Here is a 17,348-nt window from a genome sequence, read left to right as displayed (position 1 = left end):
CAGTTTACATCAGAGTGTGTTCTGCCTATGTTTTTCTCAAAGAGTTTTCTAGTATCTGGCCTTCCATTTAGGTCTTTAATCCATTTTGAGTTTATTTTTGAGTATGGTGTTAGGGAGAGTTCTGATTTCTTTCTTTTACATGTAGCTGTCCAGTTTTCCCAGCATCACTTGTTGATAAGACTGTCTTTTCTACATTGTATATTTGTGCTTCCTTTGTCATAGATTAGGTGACACAGGTGTGTGGGTTTATCTCTGGACTTTCTATCCTAATTAAACTTAAAATCTTTTGCACAGCAAAGGAAACCATAAACAAAACAAAAAGACAACCCACAGAATGGGAGAAAATATTTGCAAATAAAGCAATTGACAAGGAATTAATCTACAAAATATACAAACAGTACATACAGCTCAATATAAAAAAAATCAAAAAATGGATGTAAGATCTAGACATTTCTACAAAGAAGACATACAGATGGCTAAAAATCACATGGAAAGATGTTCAACATCACTAATTATTAGAGAAATGTAAATCAAAATTACAATGAGGTATCACCTCACATGAATCAAAATGGCCACCATCAAAAAATTTACAAACAATAAATGCTGGAGAGGGTGTGGAGAAAAGGAAACCCTCTTACCCTGCTGTTAGGAATGTAAATTGGTGAGCCACTATGGAGAACAGTATGGAGGTTCCTTAAAAAAATAAAAATATGATCCAACAATCCCATTCCTGGGCATATATCTGGAGAAAATAATAATTCAAAAAGATACATGCACCCCAAAATTCACTGCAGCAGTATTTGCAATAGCTAGAACATGGAAGCAATCTAAATCTTCATCGACAAAGGAATGGGTAACAAATATGTGGTACATATATACAATGGAATATTACTCAGCCATGAAACAAGAGCAAAATAGTGTCATTTGCAGCAACATGGATGGACCTAGAGATCATCATAATAAGTGAAGTAACTTGGGCAGAGAAAGACAAATATCATATGATAACACTTATATGTGGAATCTTAAAAACAACAATAAAATGAACTTATTTACAAAATGGAAATAGAGAAGCAGATGTAGAAAACAAACTTATGGTTACCAAGGGGAAAGTTGTGGGAAGCAATCAATTGGGAGATTGGGATTGGCATATACACACTATTATATGTAAAATGGGGCTCCCCAGGTGACACTAGTGGTAAAGAACCTGCCTGCCAATGCGGGAGACATAAGAGACACTGGTTCCATCCCTTGGTCAGGAAGATGCCCTGGAGGAGAGCATGGCAACCCACTCCAGTATTCTTGCCTGGAGAATCCCATGGACTGAGGAGCCTAGCAGGCTAGTCTATAGGGTTGCACAGGGTAGGACATGACTGAAGAGACTTGGCATACACATACATAAAAAAAAGATAATTAATTGACAAGGACCTACTATCAATATATGGCACAGAGAATTCTACTCAATACTCTATAATGACCTACATATATGAGAAAGGAATAAAAAGAGTGGATACGTGCATGTGTATAACTGATTCACTTTGCTGTATACCTGAAAATAATACAGCACAGTAAATCAACTATACTTCAATAAAAATTAATTTAAAAAAAGGAAGAATAATCAATCCATTTATTCTAAACAGCAAGTAATGAAGCTGGTTACTAGCTGTGATCTTAGTAAACATGTGGGACATGAAGAGATGAGGAAGTCATCTTCACAAGTCATAAGGTTGCTGTCCCGGCAACAAGCAAAGTCAAGGTCAGAAACCACAGTCCATCCTACTCTTCCTTATCATTTTCTCCCCTGTGAACCATAAGAAACCATTTTTTACTTCTATTTACTAACAAAAATCAAACAATATTTTTAATAACTCCGTTAATACCTCCCCTGCTACATTTTAGGAACCTGTACACAAGTATAGCATGTTCTCCCAAATAACAGCTTTATAATATTATACACCATGTGTGCGTTAGTCACTCGGTCATGTCCAATTCTTTGTGACCCCATGGACTATAGCCCGCTAGGCTCCTCTGTCCATAGAATTCTTCAGGCAAGAATACTGGAGTGGGTAGCCATTTCCTTCTCCAGGGGATCTTCCCCACCCAGGGATCAAATCCAGGTCTCCAGGGATGCAGGCAGATACTTTACCATCTGAGCTACTAGGGAAGCCCTATTATACTCCATTCTCTCAACTGAATAACATCCCATTTCCAGGGAACTTCAGTTTATCAGGACTCTATATTTATTACAGGAAAAAACAAATTGCCAGGAAAGCCTTTTTTTCCTCTTCTCTTTAAAAGTTTTTTTTTTAATTTTAATTTTCCTGTTTTATTTTTCCTGTGGGTTTCATTGCGCTCTGCTTTTTATAATCATTTAGGGAAAGTCTCAGGGGTCAGCATGTGCGTGCTCAGTTGCTTTAGTCATGTCCGCCTGTTTGTGACCCCATGTACGCCAGGTTCCTCTGTCCATGGAATTCTCCAGGCAAGAATACTGGAGTGGGTAGCCATTCCCATCTCCAGGGGATTTTCCTGACCCAGGGATTGAATCTGAGTTTCCTGCATTGCTGGCAGATTCTTTACCATCTGAGCCACCAGGGAAGCCCTTATATCCCTTATTTGCACAGTAAGGTTCCCAGGTGGTGCTAGCGGTAAAGAACCCACCTGGCAATGCAGGAGTATTAAATGCGGGTTCGATCCCTGGGTCTGGAAGATCTCCTGGAGGAGTTCTTGCCTGGAAGTGTTCTTGCCTGGAGAATCCCATGGACAGAGAAGCCTGGTGGGCTACAGTCCATGGGGTCACAAAGAGTCAGACACAACTGAAGGGACTTGGTTTGCCCACACAAAGAGCACCTGAAATTTCTGTCCATGGAGTACCCTATATTCTTATTCCTCCATTGCACCAACGATGTTGTTTTATATCTAACAACAACAACAGTGAAAAGTGGTGTGCATGCTAAGTCACTTCAATTCCCTTTTCTTTGTTTTAAACTGTCTCCCTCTCTCTCTCTCTTTTTTTTTTTTTGACCACGCAGCTTATGGGATTTCAGTTCAAGGACCAGACCAGGGATAGAACCCAGGCCCTCAGCAGTGAAAGCTCAGAGTCCTAACTACTGGTGTGAGCAGTGTGTGCTTAGTCGCTTAGTCCTGTCTGGCCCTCTGTGACCCCGTGGTCTGTAGCCCATCAGGCTCTTCCCTCCATGGAATTCTCCAGACAAGAATACTGGAGTGGGTTGCCATGCTTTCTCCAGGGGATCTTCCCGACCCAGGGATTGAACTTGCAGCTTCTGCAGCTCCTGCCTTGCAGGTGGATTCTTTACTGCTGAGCCACCAAGGAAGCCCCCAAAACAGATTAGTGGTTAAAAACTCTTTTTTAGTCTTGCAATCACTTAAACAATTAATGGCATAGTTGGAAAGGACCCACATATTCAAATGGACAAAGGTCCCCCTCCTCACCCCACCCTCCCCACCCTTCTCCTTCCCCACTCCCCAATCCCATTCCCAACCCACTCCCACCCCTGTCCCACTCCTTTAGTTCCACCCTCAGACCTCTGCCTAGGGGCTCTGGGTGCCAGCCATGGCCTCTGAAGAGTCTCAAATTGCAAAGGGGGTAATGAATGGAAGCCAAGTGCCCCACTCCCATAGCCCACGACACACAGTGGTTTAACTTCAGCGAAAAAGGAATCTATGTAGTGACTGTGTTAAAAAAATGATTCCATCCTCTGGGCTGAGCTGAGCTTCCACTGGAACACCCATTCCACTCCCTCGCCAATCCCCACTCCCCCGCCCTCCACTCCCAAACCCTAGCAAGCAAGCCTCCACTGGTCACCTGTGCCTGCCTGCCTATGCACTTCTTCTTCCCATTGAAGAAGCACGGTCTGCTTCCAGGAAACCAGGTAAGCACCTGGCTACTCAGAGGGGGTGTTTTTCCTTGGACTAAAGTTCTTACCCACCAACCTTGCGGCACATGGACCAACCATTTTTGCAAAGTTGGCTTTTATAGGCAATCAACACGAAAACAGACTGGTTTCATAAAGGTCAACTGTCAAGTTTCCCCACTGAAAACATTCTTATTAGAAATTTCCCACAATTGCCCTCCCACATCACAAAACTTTTCTGTTTAAACTTAGCTCTTGAATCTCACCCTGTTGTTTCTGCATAGAGGATATCCAATAGTGTGGTCAATTGTTTTTTTCCTTTAACATCATTTCATAAATATTTTTCCATGTTTGATCATATTCTTCACATGATCATTTTAATGTTTTCATTCATGTATTGGAATTTTCTTATAGTTCTTCCCCTTGGTAGATAATGAGAAATCAATAGGTGTTTGTTGAATTAATACACATCTTTTGGGGATCACAAAGAGTCGGACACAACTGAGCGACTGAACTGACTGACTGACTTGTGGGCATAGGTAGATGTAGACAGAGAGGTTTTTTTTTTCAACATTATTTTCTCAGGCTTAATTTATGGGCTTGGAATATATTGATCAGAGAATAAGAATTTTTTCATTGCTCTAGTTACATATTGCTGTAGAAGGAGTTTTAGTTAAAAACACAAGGTTTGGACTTCAACAAAGTTTGATTAAGCTGCTTCTGCCTATACTGGCCATCTGAGGGTTGACTGGTTACCTTACCTCTCTGAGTCACAGATTCCTCCATTATTAAATGAGAGAAACAAAGTCTCCCTGCACAGAAATATTATGAGGAAGGTGAGTTGGCTACTGTGGTTATTATGATCACCACTTCCAACATTATGTGTTTCCCCCAGCCTTATGAATATTGAGTTTTATCTTTCAGAACAATTAAATAGGTATAAATTGGTATATTTTTTGTATTTTTACTTCCTTGTCCCATGAAACTGAAAGTTACTCAGTCGTGTCTGACTTTGTGACCCCAAGGTCTATACAGTCCATGAAATTCTCCAGACCAGAATACTGGAGTGGGTAGCCTTTCCCTTCTCCAGGGGATCTTCCCAACCCAAGGATTGAACCCAGGTCTCCAGCATTGCAGGCAGATCCTTTACCAGCTGAGCCACAAGTGTTTAACTATTTTTTTTCAAGTATTGATTTATGCTATGCACTTTTTGTTCTGCGAATTGTCTATCCTCTTCCCCACAGTTGGAATTGTACATTATCAAATAATTGTGCTAATGAAGAGTTGTCTAGGGGACTTCCCTGGCAGTCCAGTGGTTAAGACTGCACCCCTTTGGCAGAGGGGGTGCAGGTTCAATCCCATCAGGGATCCTGCATGCTGCCTGGCATGGCCAAAAAAAGAGTTGTCTCTTCTAGCCTTCAGATTTGATTTTAGCTGATTTTAACTCACTGAAAATCCCAGCTGAAATCAGTTGTGCCCTATAGCAGGAGATGTGTAGTTCTAAGTTTATTTTTTTCTGCATTGCTATCCAGTTGTTCCAAAGTCCTTGCTTACTAAAAATATTTTGCTCATTGTTTTAGGGTTCATATTTGACATCTGTTAATGTTATATATGCTAAAAGCTATTTCCAACCTCTCTCCTCTGCTCCACTGGTAAATATTTCACCTTTAAGCCAGCACCACAGTCTTAAAGATTACTGCTTTGTAGCCTGCTCTAATTCATGGTGAGATGAATCTTATTTATTACTGTTAAGACTATTTTTTTGTTTTCATGTTTATTTTCCTCTTTTAATAAAAACTGTGTTAGAAAGTTAGAAAATCATTGGGAACAAATTGTCATGTTTCCAATTATGCTGTTTTTCCATTCAAGAACAGGTGTATAGCAGACCATTTTCCATTTTACAAATCACACCTGAAACTTAAATAGTCTACAAGTATTGCTGAAGTTCCACAACTGTTCCTTAATTTAGTCTCTCTTTAGAAAGAGGAGCCAGTTCTTTTAACATTCAGCAGCTGTTGTAAGCAGAATAATACCTCCTCCCAAAGATGTCCATAATCCTTGGAACTTGTCCTATTCCCTGGAACTTGTGAGTATGCTATGTTACATGCCAAAGGAGAAGTGAGGTAGAAGATAGAATTAAGGTTGTTCAGTTCAGTTCAGTTCAGTTCAGTCACTCAGTCGTGTCTGACTCTTTGCGACCCCATGGACCACAGCACACCAGGCTTCCCTGTCCTTCACCAACTCCCGGAGCTTACTCAAACTCATGTCCATTAAGTCAGTGATGCCATCCAACCACCTCATCCTCGGTGATCCCCTTCTTCTCCTGCCTTCAATCTTTCCCAGCATCAGGGTCTTTTCCAGTGACTCAGTTCTTTGAATCAGGTGACCAAATCATTGGAGTTCCATCTTCAGCATCCATTCTTCCAATGAATATTCAGGACTGATTTCCTTTAGGATAGACTGGTTGGATCTCCTTGCAGTCCAAGGGACTCTCAAGAATCTTCTCCAGCACCACATTTCAAAAGCATCAATTTTTTTGGTGCTCAGCTTTCCTTATAGTCCAACTCTCACATCCATACATGACTACTGGAAAAACCATAGGTTTGACTAGATGGACGATTTGACTAGACGGACCTTTGTTGGCAAAGTAATGTCTCTGATTTTTAATATGCTGTCTAGGTTGGTCATAGCTTTTCTTCCAAGGAGCAAGTGTCTTTTAATTTCATGGCTGCAGTCACCATCTGCAGTGATTTTGGAGCCCCCAAAAATGAAGTCTGTCACTGTTCCAATGTTTCCATTGTTTCCCCATCTATTTGCCATGAAGTGATGGGACCAGATGCCATGATCTTAGTCTTCTGAATGTTGAGTTTTAAGTCAACTTTTTTCACTCTCTTCTTTCACTTTCATCAAGAGGTCTTTAGTTCTTTTTTACTTTCTGCCATATGGGTGGTGTCATCTGTTTATGTGACATTATTGATATTTCTCTTGGCAATCTTGATTCCAGCTTGTGCTTTATGCAGCCCAGCATTTCGCATGATGTACTCTGCATAGAAGTTAAATAAGCAGGGTGACAATATACAGCCCTGACATACTCCCTTCCTGATTTGGAACCAATCTGTTGTTTCATGTCCAGTTCTAACTGTTGCTTCTTGACCTGCATACAGATTTCTCAGGAGGCAGGTCAGGTGGTCTGGTATTCCCATCTCTTGAAGAATTTTCCAGTTTGGTGTGATCCACACAGTCAAAGGCTTTGGCATAGTCAATAAAGCAGAAATAGACATTTTTCTGGAACTCTCTTGCTTTTTCAGTGATCCAATGGATGTTGGCAATTTGATCTCTGGTTCCTCTGACTTTTCTAAATCCAGCTTGAACATCTGGAAGTTCAGAGTTCACATACTGTTGAAGCCTGGCTTGGAGAATTTTGAGCATTGCTTTGCTAGCATGTGAGATGAGATGAGTGCAGTTGTGTGGTAGTTTGAACATTCTTTGGCATTGCCTTTCTTTGGGATTGGAATGAAAACTGACCTTTTCCAGTCCTGTGGCCACTGCTGAGTTTCCCAAGTTTGCTGCCATATTGAGTGCAGCACTTTTAGAGCATCATCTTTTAGGATTTGAAATAGCTCAACTGGAATTCCATCACCTCCACTAGCTTTGTTTGTAGTGATGTTTCCTAAGGCCCACTTGGCTTCGCATTCCAGAATGTCTGGCTCTAGGTGAGTGATCACACCATCGTGGTTATCTGGGTCATGAAGATCTTCTTTATATAGTTCTGTGTATTCTTGTCACCTCTTCTTAATATCTTCTGCTTCTGTTAGGTTAATCAGCTTATTTTAAAATAAGGGGATGATCTGGATTATCTCGGTGGGTCCAATGTAAGCACAAGGGCCCTTAAATTAGAAAGAGGAAAGCAGAAGGGTAGGTGAGAATGAAGAGATGTGAAAAGAACTCTGAATGTCCTTGCTGGCTTTGAAAATGGAGGAGGGGGCTGCTGCTGCTGTTAGTCACTAAGTCATGTCCAAGTCTTTGCCAGCCCATGGTCTGTAGCCCACCAGGCTCCTCTGTCCATGTGATTTCCCAGGCAAGAATACTGAAGTGGGTTGCCATTTCCATCTGCAGAGGATCTTCCCAATTCAGGGATCAAACCCGAGTCTCTTGCTTAGCAGACAGATTCTTTACCACTGAGCCACCAGGGAAGCCCTGTAAACTACTAAGTTGGTAATAATTATTTATAGCAACTTTAGGAAACTAGTATATTAGCTAAGTGAAAGCTGTGCGAGTATTGTCCTTATACAGACCCTTGTGCTCTCTGCCCTTAACTTTCTACCACCCCTGAGGCCAGTAAAAATTAGCAGGCCTGTCCTTGGCCCCTACCTTTCTGGCTCCCAGAACATAGGAGTATCTTTCCAAAAATTAGTTGCTTCTGTTTAGTATATTCTATAACTACTTTGTTTAGCCCACCACTTTTGTTCTTCACCCATCATCCCTAAGGTACTTGGGAATCTGTAGGTGCCAATAAGTGGGGGAAAATGAACAGGAGAGCTTGAAAGTACCCTCCCATTATACCATCTCCCCAGGGTAGGGGCAGGGAGTTGGTGAGTGATCAAATATATAAAATGTTTACACCATCCCATGACTTTCTCAAACATACATCTTGGCCCTGCGTGTCTGGTTCATGGAGCGACCGCCTGCTTTCTCTTATGCAGATGGGTTCTGTGGCCTAACACCCCAGTCCCCGTCATCAGTGATCCCAAGCAGAGGCCCGCGAGGGGTCACCGCCAAGGTTTCCACCAGGGTGCAAGCAAAAATATGATAGCCATCCCCTCCGGCGGCTCACTCATGGCCACTCATGACTACTGCCTGTGCTCCACTTCCAGTAACAGCTCCTGTGGAAGTGCCAAATACCCTGGGGAAGCCACCCCCCACCACTCGGGTCTCCCCAAAGCAGACCCAGGACACTAGTGGGCCAGCTGTTTCTTCAGGAAGTCCACTCTCCCATTCATGACCACAGTGTTGGAGTTCCCAGGGCACTCAGAGTCTGCCCAGGCTTCCACCGGCATGATCGCCTCTGACCTGGCTTGGGAAGCCATGGGGAAGCAGCAGCTCAGTGGCCAGCCTGGCAAAACCAACTGCAGGCCCCTGTCCTGAGTGATCACCACCAACTGCCAGGCTTCCTTCCAAGGCACTAGGCTCATCAGAACCCTCCCCTCCTTCTCCCCTCCCCAAGACTAAGCAGGTTGCAGCCAATGGAAGCAGTTCAGTTTTTAATATCAAAGCAGCAAAACATCAAAAAGGAAGTTGAGAGAACCCCACTCTCTACTTTTCAAACCACAGGAGAGCCTTCCTTACAACCCATAACCCTGTGCCTTGCACGAAGTAAACAATAAACTCCAGGCAGCCAGGACACACAAAAAATACATCTTCACTTTCAACTTCAGAAAAGATTTCCCAGAATCACCCAGCTCTAGTTTTCAAGTGTCTGAGAAGTTAGTTCTTAGGATGAGAAGTCAAGAAGCTTTATGGATAACTGGATTTGAAATTTCCACATCAAACCTGTTGTGCCTCTGACAATTTAAATGTTTAGAATTAGAAGGAAAAATGTTTTCACCTCAAAGTAAAAAGTATACTTTCATTTTACTTCCCATGTAAAGATGTATAGAAACACCAGTCATGAACCAGATATTGCTGGGTAGCGTGAGATGGAACAGAGCCTTTTGCTGAAGCACATTGATAAATGTAATATATTAGAAACCATCCACTTTTTGGTGACTTTTATTTATTGAGTCTTTATTCTATACCAAGTAATATGCTAAATAATTTAAATGGATGATCTTATTTGCTCATCCCATTAATCCTAGGACTTGGTTACTATTACTTCCATTTAAAGATGAGGAAAATAAATCTATAAATAAATAAAGATGAGACAGTTGTTGCCCACAGTCACAAAATGAATAAAAGTTAGGATACGAAGTCTGTCTGACTCTAAAGCCCTTGTTCTGGCAAGATTAATACAATGGTGAAGCTCTTGGATGCTAATGTTAGAGCAATCTGGCTTCCAATCCTAGCTCTGCCAGTTGTTTATTCCACCTGTTTGTTTCTGGGAAAGTTACATAACCTCTATGTTTTCTGCATTCTTCTCTCTAAGGTTGGAATAATAGAGAACTGATAAGAGGAATAAATAATTTATGTACCTAGCATAGCCTTTAGCCACAGAGTAAGCGCTCAGGAAAGACTCACTACTATACTTCCCAGGTGGCTCAGTGGTAAAGAATCTGCCTGCAATGCAAAGCAGGAGACGCGGGTTCAATCCCTGGGTAGGGAAGACCCCTGAGAAGGAGATGGCAACCCACTCCAGTATTCTTGCCTGGAGAAGTCCATGGATGGAGGAGCCTGGTGGGCTACAGACCATAAGGTTGCAAAGAGTCAGACACGACTTAGCAACTAAACAACAACAATAAATTAGTCTATACTGTCTCCTATCATCATATATGCCTTTCATATCACCACCTTTCATATGTGGCACAACAGGTAGTCTGGGTTCTTGTGACAGCTCTATTACTATCTCTGTAATTTGAAGAATTCACTTATCTATGTTATAGATAACCCACTGTGTCTATGTTGTTTCATACAAATTGTGAGAGCAAAACTCAGCCCCATCTACACAAAGTTGTTCTAGGGAGCAAGTGAAATCAGACATATTTTTTTTTAAAAAATCAGAAAAGTATAAAGGGATAAAGATATTATGCAGACATAAGTAATCATTCCATCTATTACTTTATAGAGAACATAATATCCTATTCATATTTCTACTCCATTCCCCTTTCCTAGTCCAACACTTCTTAGTCTTATTTCTCCTCAAAGAAAGAGAAAGTAAATCAGATGGATAACATTGGAGAATTAAAAAGTTAGAGTGGATGTTTGATGATAGTAAAGAATTGGTCATGTTTTGGCTGTGATAGTAATACAGTAGATCTATTTATTAAAAGGGGTTTTTAGAGACACATATTGAAATATTTGCTGATAAGATGATTCTATGTCTGGATTTGTTTCAAAATAAATCCAGGGATAGGGTAGCAGTATTGGAGAATGGGTGAGGGCACTGATGTATCAAGATTGGCCTTGAATGACAGTTATTAAAACTGGATGGTGTGTGCATGGGGGCTCATCTTATTATTCTACCTCTGTATATGTTGGACTTTTTTCCATAATAAAACGTGAAAAAAAATCAAGGGTTGCAAAGTCACATGCCTACAGAGTCAGGCAGGTAACATAAATGAGGGAAGCAAACTGGATGGAAACTGTGGAAACTGGGAAAGAATATGTCTCATCCAAAGGGAGTGTTGGTCCTCAGCTCCAGCCGACTATTACTGGATGGGGCCGGGCTGCCAGATTTTCCAAATTTTTTGAGAGAAGCCAAAAATAAAAAGTTTCACATGAAATCTTCCAATCCTTAAGTGTTGATAACTCATTCAAATAAGTTTTATAGATGCTATGCTGGCCAACTAAAACCTGAGAACCAGATTCAGCCTGCAATTGCCATTTGTAAACTCTACCTACAAGGCCAACTTTAGGCAATGTTCAAAACTTGGAAGCAGTAGAAAGTGATAAAAAGCTCTTCCAAATCAACAAAATTAGAATGCCATCGTTCTGCCCTGATCTTCCTCATACAAGCCCTGCTCCCATATATGCTTTGTTCTGCATCCTCTGTTCCTATCTATGAGTTTGTCTAACTTTATCTTTTACTCTTTTTACCTAGTTCTGATCTCAAATCCCTAACCACTGAGAACCAAGACATCTTGAAGTTCCAAGACAAGAGGCCTCCTGATAACACATGAAGCTTTAGGCCCCACCTGACCTGACTCTTCTTTCTGACACATTTTGCTGCTCTTCTTCGTGATAAGCAGGTAACTTGGGAGAGTCTTAAGGAACACTGTGCCCCAAGGGGCAAGAGAATGGACTGGTAAGGGCAAGGTATCCTAGTGGAGGAGCAGGTCTTGTGTTGTCCATGAAACCCAAAGTATTCATTCCTGACTGACAACCCACAGGGTAGGCATTTAGTGTGTGTTTCCTAGTCATGGCAATGAGGGAGAGGGTGGATCTATTCTGAGACCTCCACTCTCCCTCCCTCACTCCTTCTCCTGTAACTACAAGCTTATGAGATGTCTGGTGGGATGATAAGTATACAGTTGATTTAAGAGATCAGGGCAGGCTTTCTGAGAAGCAATGTTTAAGTTGACATGAGAAGGATGAGTAGGACTTAACCAGATGTAGAATGGATGGAAAATATTTCAGGCAGTGAGTGAGGACAGTGTACACGAGAGCCCCAAGGTATGAGAGCAGTTGGCACTTTTGAAGAATTGACAGAAAGCCAGTGTAGCTGCAGAAAGGAGGAGAGTGGCTAGAAACTGAGCTAAGGTAGCAGGCAAGGGCCAGATGATGTAAAGCCTTGTCAGGTCCAAACTGAAGAGCCCAGTGAGTCCAGGACACTGTGCTGGGCACAATGGAGGCTATAGACATAGTGCAGACCTGGTCCCTGCCCTCCAGGAGCAGACAGTAGCCAGCAGGATATTAGGCAAGGGCCACCAGGGTTGCTAAAGAATGTTATTTGGAGGTATTGAGGAGGAAGTGATCACTGTATGTGTGTGTGTGTGTGGCTGTGCCATGTAGCATGAGGATCTTAGTTCCCCAACCAGGGATCGACCCTGTGCTGCCTGCATTGGAAGCCCAGAGTTTTAACCACTGGACCACCGGGGAAGTCCTAGAAGCGATTACTTCTGAATGGAGGAAGAGAAGAGGCGACAGTTACTTGAACCCTGAAGGATAAATGGAATTTCAACAGACAGAGAACATGGTCAGAGAATTTCTGGCAGTGGGTGCAAACTGCACAAAAGAGCAGAGGCAAGGCAGTTCAGAGCATACTGGGGAGGAAAGGAGAGCAAAGCTGAGGGTGGGAACAGACTTTGAGAAATGCTGCTATCGTGCAGTACAGCTTTGGGGGGGCCTTGAACCCCAAGCTGTTTTGTCTTCATTCTATTGATAATGGAGAGTTACTGAAGGCTTTTGACTAGAGAATCCAGTATTGGAGGTAACAGTAATTTACTGGGAAGTCATTCCTTTTGGTCTTAAAATCACTTGCCTTCTGTAAGCACAGGCAAATAAAGCTGGGTCTAACAGAAAATGAGTGTGATAATATCACTTTTTAGATAGTGTTAACAAAATAGAAATACAATAGAGACATATACAAGATATATAGCAAACAATTCCCAAAACATTCACGTTTTTATACTACCTCAAATCATGTTAGCTTTTCAATTTCTATGAATACAAGGAACATTATTCTTAAAAAAAAAAAAAAAAAACAGGAACAACAACAAAAAAAAAAAAGCCCTTAACTTTTGCAATGATCTCAGCAACTAAGTTAGGAAGAAAGCTAGGCTACTTACCATCTCCAGTTAAAAATATTTAGTGCAAATTTTTGGAACCTTCCACGAACTGCTGAAACACACAGTTTAAGCATTCAAAAATCGGTTTAATTACCATATTAGCAAACTGAAAAAGAAAAACCATTTCAATAGATGTAGAAAAAGCATTTGGCAAAATATAACCTCCACTCCTGATTAAAAAAAAAAATACTTAGCAATCCAGGAATAGATGGTAATTTCCTTAATCTGTAAAAGACAACTATGAAAAATCCCCAATTAACATCATAATGGTAATAGACTGAATGCTTTCTGCTTAAGGACATAAACAAGGCAAGGAAGTTGAGGGAGTTGAAGGTATAGTCTCAATTTTCTCTGTGAAGGAGGCATTATTCTCTGCCTATGCCTGATTTTCTAACTCTATCAGTTTGTTATTGTTCACAGATATTGAAGGACTAACAAAGGAGAAAAAGAAAACTTGGCTTTGGGCCCCAATTCATCCATTAGAATCATGCGCTCTGCAGTAATTCACAAAGCATCACCATGCCAAGCACTACACATAATAGGATACGCACTTCGAGGATTTCGGCTGTACTGAAGCAATAGTTCTCAAACTTTGGTATGCATCTGAATCGTCTAGGAATACTAAAGTGCATATTTCTAGGCCCTAACTCCAGAATATCTAATTCAGTAGGTCTGGAGTACAGCCTGAGAGTCAGAGAATCTATGTTTTTAAAAGCTTCTCTCAATTCCTGGTACTGATGCAGGTCGCTCCTAGACTCCATTGGATACTACTGTAGTAAAGACATCACAAATATAGCAACCTAATTTTGCTATAAGGTCATTGAATATGACACTACTGAAACATTCCAGCTTCAGGGTTATCTGTTTATAGCATCCTAAGCCACAAAGACATACGCTTCAAATTTTCTCTACCCCTGCCTCCCAAGACCCCACTCTCTTCTAGGCTTCCTCCCTGTTCTCTGGCTGCCCACTTGACAGTTTGATAAAGACCATCTATGTATTGAGATATGTGAAATTCCCAGAGGGAGAAGCATTTTGGGGACCCCACCCTGCTGAAATCATATTTGTTTCTGCTTCTCTGCCCTCTTGGCCTCTCATTCCTTCTCTCCTTAGATTAGCCTCTGGGATCATCTCTCTTTATCATCAGGGCTATCTATGTACAAAACAATGGATCACATTGTAAGTGTAATTAAGACCATTAAAGTAAAAAATAATTCCATGCAGTGAAAAGATAACACTGATAAGCTGACCCAAATTACATCTGTTTCCTGTCCACATTAATTTGTTTTGCATGTGCAGAACGCAGTTGAAAGAACAACATGTTGTCTGACAGGCCCTGAAAAGCAGCACTTGCTGTGAGTAATTTAAATTGAGGACTATTACCATTTACAGATTGATTCTGCTTAGAATCAATAAGAAGGGAAGGCCTCAAAGCTTTAAGCTGATGCTAATCACTTTGGTTCAGTAACTCCTTGTAGTTAAGTTATATATTTCTTTCCTTCATCTCTCAGTCATTGTAGCCTCTTGAGCGCCAAAATGATCTTTAAATATTTTGCAAATTCTCCTTTCTTTCCCATCCCTGTCATCATATTTAGCATCTAGACATTTTCGTGATAGAAAACTTTCCTTGGAGAGAGTTGATAACAAGTTCAAGGAAGGGGTAGAGGAGGAAGAAGCAGCTAATAGAAATACTAAGAACAATATATTTCTGGTGCCTAAAGTAACTTTTTAAGTCCCCATTTTATTTTATTTATTTATTTTATTTTTGCTGTGTTGGATCTTCGTTGCTGCACAGGCTTTCTCTAGTTGAGGCCAGTGGGGGCTTCTCTTCATTGTGGTGCCTGTGCTTTTCATTGCAGTAGCTTCTCTTGTTGCAGAGCACAGGCTCTAAGGCACAGGGGCTTAGTTGCCCTGAGTCATGTGGGATCTTACCAGATCAGGGATTGAACCCATGTCCCCTGCATTAGTAGGCAGATTCTTAACCACTGGACCACCAGGGAAGTTCCTAAGGTAATTTTTATTACACCATATTGACAACTTCTGGAGAATGAAATGACAACCTACTCCAGTATTCTTGTCTCGGAAATCCCTTGGACTTAGCAGCTTGGTGGGCTACATGCAGTCTAAGGGGTAGCAAGAGTCAGACACAACTTAGTGACTAAACAACAACAACATCGACATCTTCTACTGTCAACACAAGTCTTAGAGTGAATATTGCTCTTGGAAGAACACTGGTTCAATCTCCCCTTTTCAGACAGGAAAATTGAGATTCCAGCAATTTGAGTTTTGCTTTCTTCTTCCCTCTTGTCCTCCTTCCTGTTAACCTTCACTTGCCTCTGAGCCAGCCTAGATTCTAAGGTTAGTCATTTAAGTCATTTTATGTCTAGAAGCCAGGAACCCCTGACCCTTTTGACCTGCTTTGTCAGTCCCCCAAGCTGGGGAACCCCACTGTTTGCATTTACTAAATCCTCCTTGACTCAGTCTCTGGGACTTGCATCAACCTACAGCCAAATCTAATGATTCTACTTCAGCAATATTTTCCAAGTCAACCCATGCCTTCCTGATTCTTGGTAGTAGTTTAGTCACTAAGTCGTGTCCGACTCTTGTGTCTCAGTGGACTGTAGCCTGCCAGGCTCCTCTGTCCATGAAATTTCCCAAGCAAGTGGAGCAGGTTGCCATTTCCTTCTCTGGATGATCTTCCCAACTTAGGGATCAAACCCAGGTCTCCTGCATTACAGGCAGTCTCTTAACCAACTGAGCTACCAGGGAAGCCCTCCTAATTCTCACTGCCAACAGTCAGGTTTAGGGCTTATTCCTTCCCCCTGAATTATTGGCACACCTTCCTAACTCTTTCCTCCCACCAGTTTCTTTGTCTCCAATCTCATCTTCACTGCCACCCTCAATAGAGCTAGAAAACTAACATTCCTAAAACCAAGTCATCTTATGACAACTTTGCTTGAAACCTGTCAGTGGCTCCTGATAATGGACAATGCAAAGCCCTGAGTTCTTGGCTTGATACTCAAGTCCTGCTCGAAATTGATCCTTGTTTATCCAGACTCATCAACTCTCCTTGCTGTACCATATGTCCTATATAAGACCCCTAGCCTTTTCCCAAATGTACTCATGTTTTCTCTTATCCTCACCTTCACTAATTTTTTTTTTTTTTTTTGGCTGCGCTGGGTCTTCATTGCTGCATGTGGGTTTTTTCTGGTTGTGGTGAGCAGAGGATACTCTCTAGTTGCAGTGCATGGGCTTTTCATTGTGGTAGCTTCTCTTGCTGTGGAGCATGGGCCCTATGGCCAATGGGCTTCAGTACTTGTGGTATGCTGCCTTAGTGGCCTCATGGCATGTGGAATCTTCCTGGAGCATTGGCAGGCAGATTATTAACCACTGGACAACCAGGGAAGTCCTTCAACTTCACTATTAATTTTTCTAAGGACTGGTTTAAATGTTCTCCCTGCCACATAGCACACTAGAAAGTTTTATTTCTCTTTCATAGCACTTAATTATAATATGTTTTTAGGAAAATCTTTTGATTATTTTATCCTTCCTACTCAAAGTATAAGCTTCTTGACAGTGTGAATCATCTGCTTAATCTCTAATTCAAGCAAAACTCATCACTGTAGCATGCAGCCACTGGAGCAGATTTGTGCAACGAAAATACACTATGAGCCACATATGTGATTTAAAATTCTCTAGTAGCCATTATTTAAAAGTTAAAAAATATAGATAAATTTAATTGTAATCATATATTTAAATTCATATCAAAATATTAACATTGCAATATGTAATAATATAATATAATTGAGATATTTTATATTCTTTCACACTACATCTTTGAAACCAAGTATGTATTTTTAAAATTTATTTTTATTGTGATAACATTGATGTAACATTACATACGTTTCATGTGGACAGCCTTATATTTCTACTTCTGTGTATACTACAGCATGCTTGTTGTTTAGTTTCTCAGTCACGTCTGACTCTTTGTGACCCTGTGGGCTGCAGCATCCCAGGCCTCCCTGTCCCTTACCATCTC

At 41.3% G+C, this 17,348-nt stretch overlaps 1 pseudogene; it reads left to right on the top strand.

The window, feature by feature from the left end:
• The first annotated feature begins 8,675 nt into the window (after positions 1-8,675).
• LOC122689217 lies at positions 8,676-8,928 on the top strand (annotated as a pseudogene).
• Positions 8,929-17,348: the final 8,420 nt, after the last annotated feature.

Source organism: Cervus elaphus, chromosome X (assembly GCF_910594005.1).
Source record: "Cervus elaphus chromosome X, mCerEla1.1, whole genome shotgun sequence".
NCBI lineage: Eukaryota > Metazoa > Chordata > Mammalia > Artiodactyla > Cervidae > Cervus > Cervus elaphus.
Note: the sequence above shows the minus strand (reverse complement) of the source record. Positions and strands in the feature narration are given on the sequence as shown.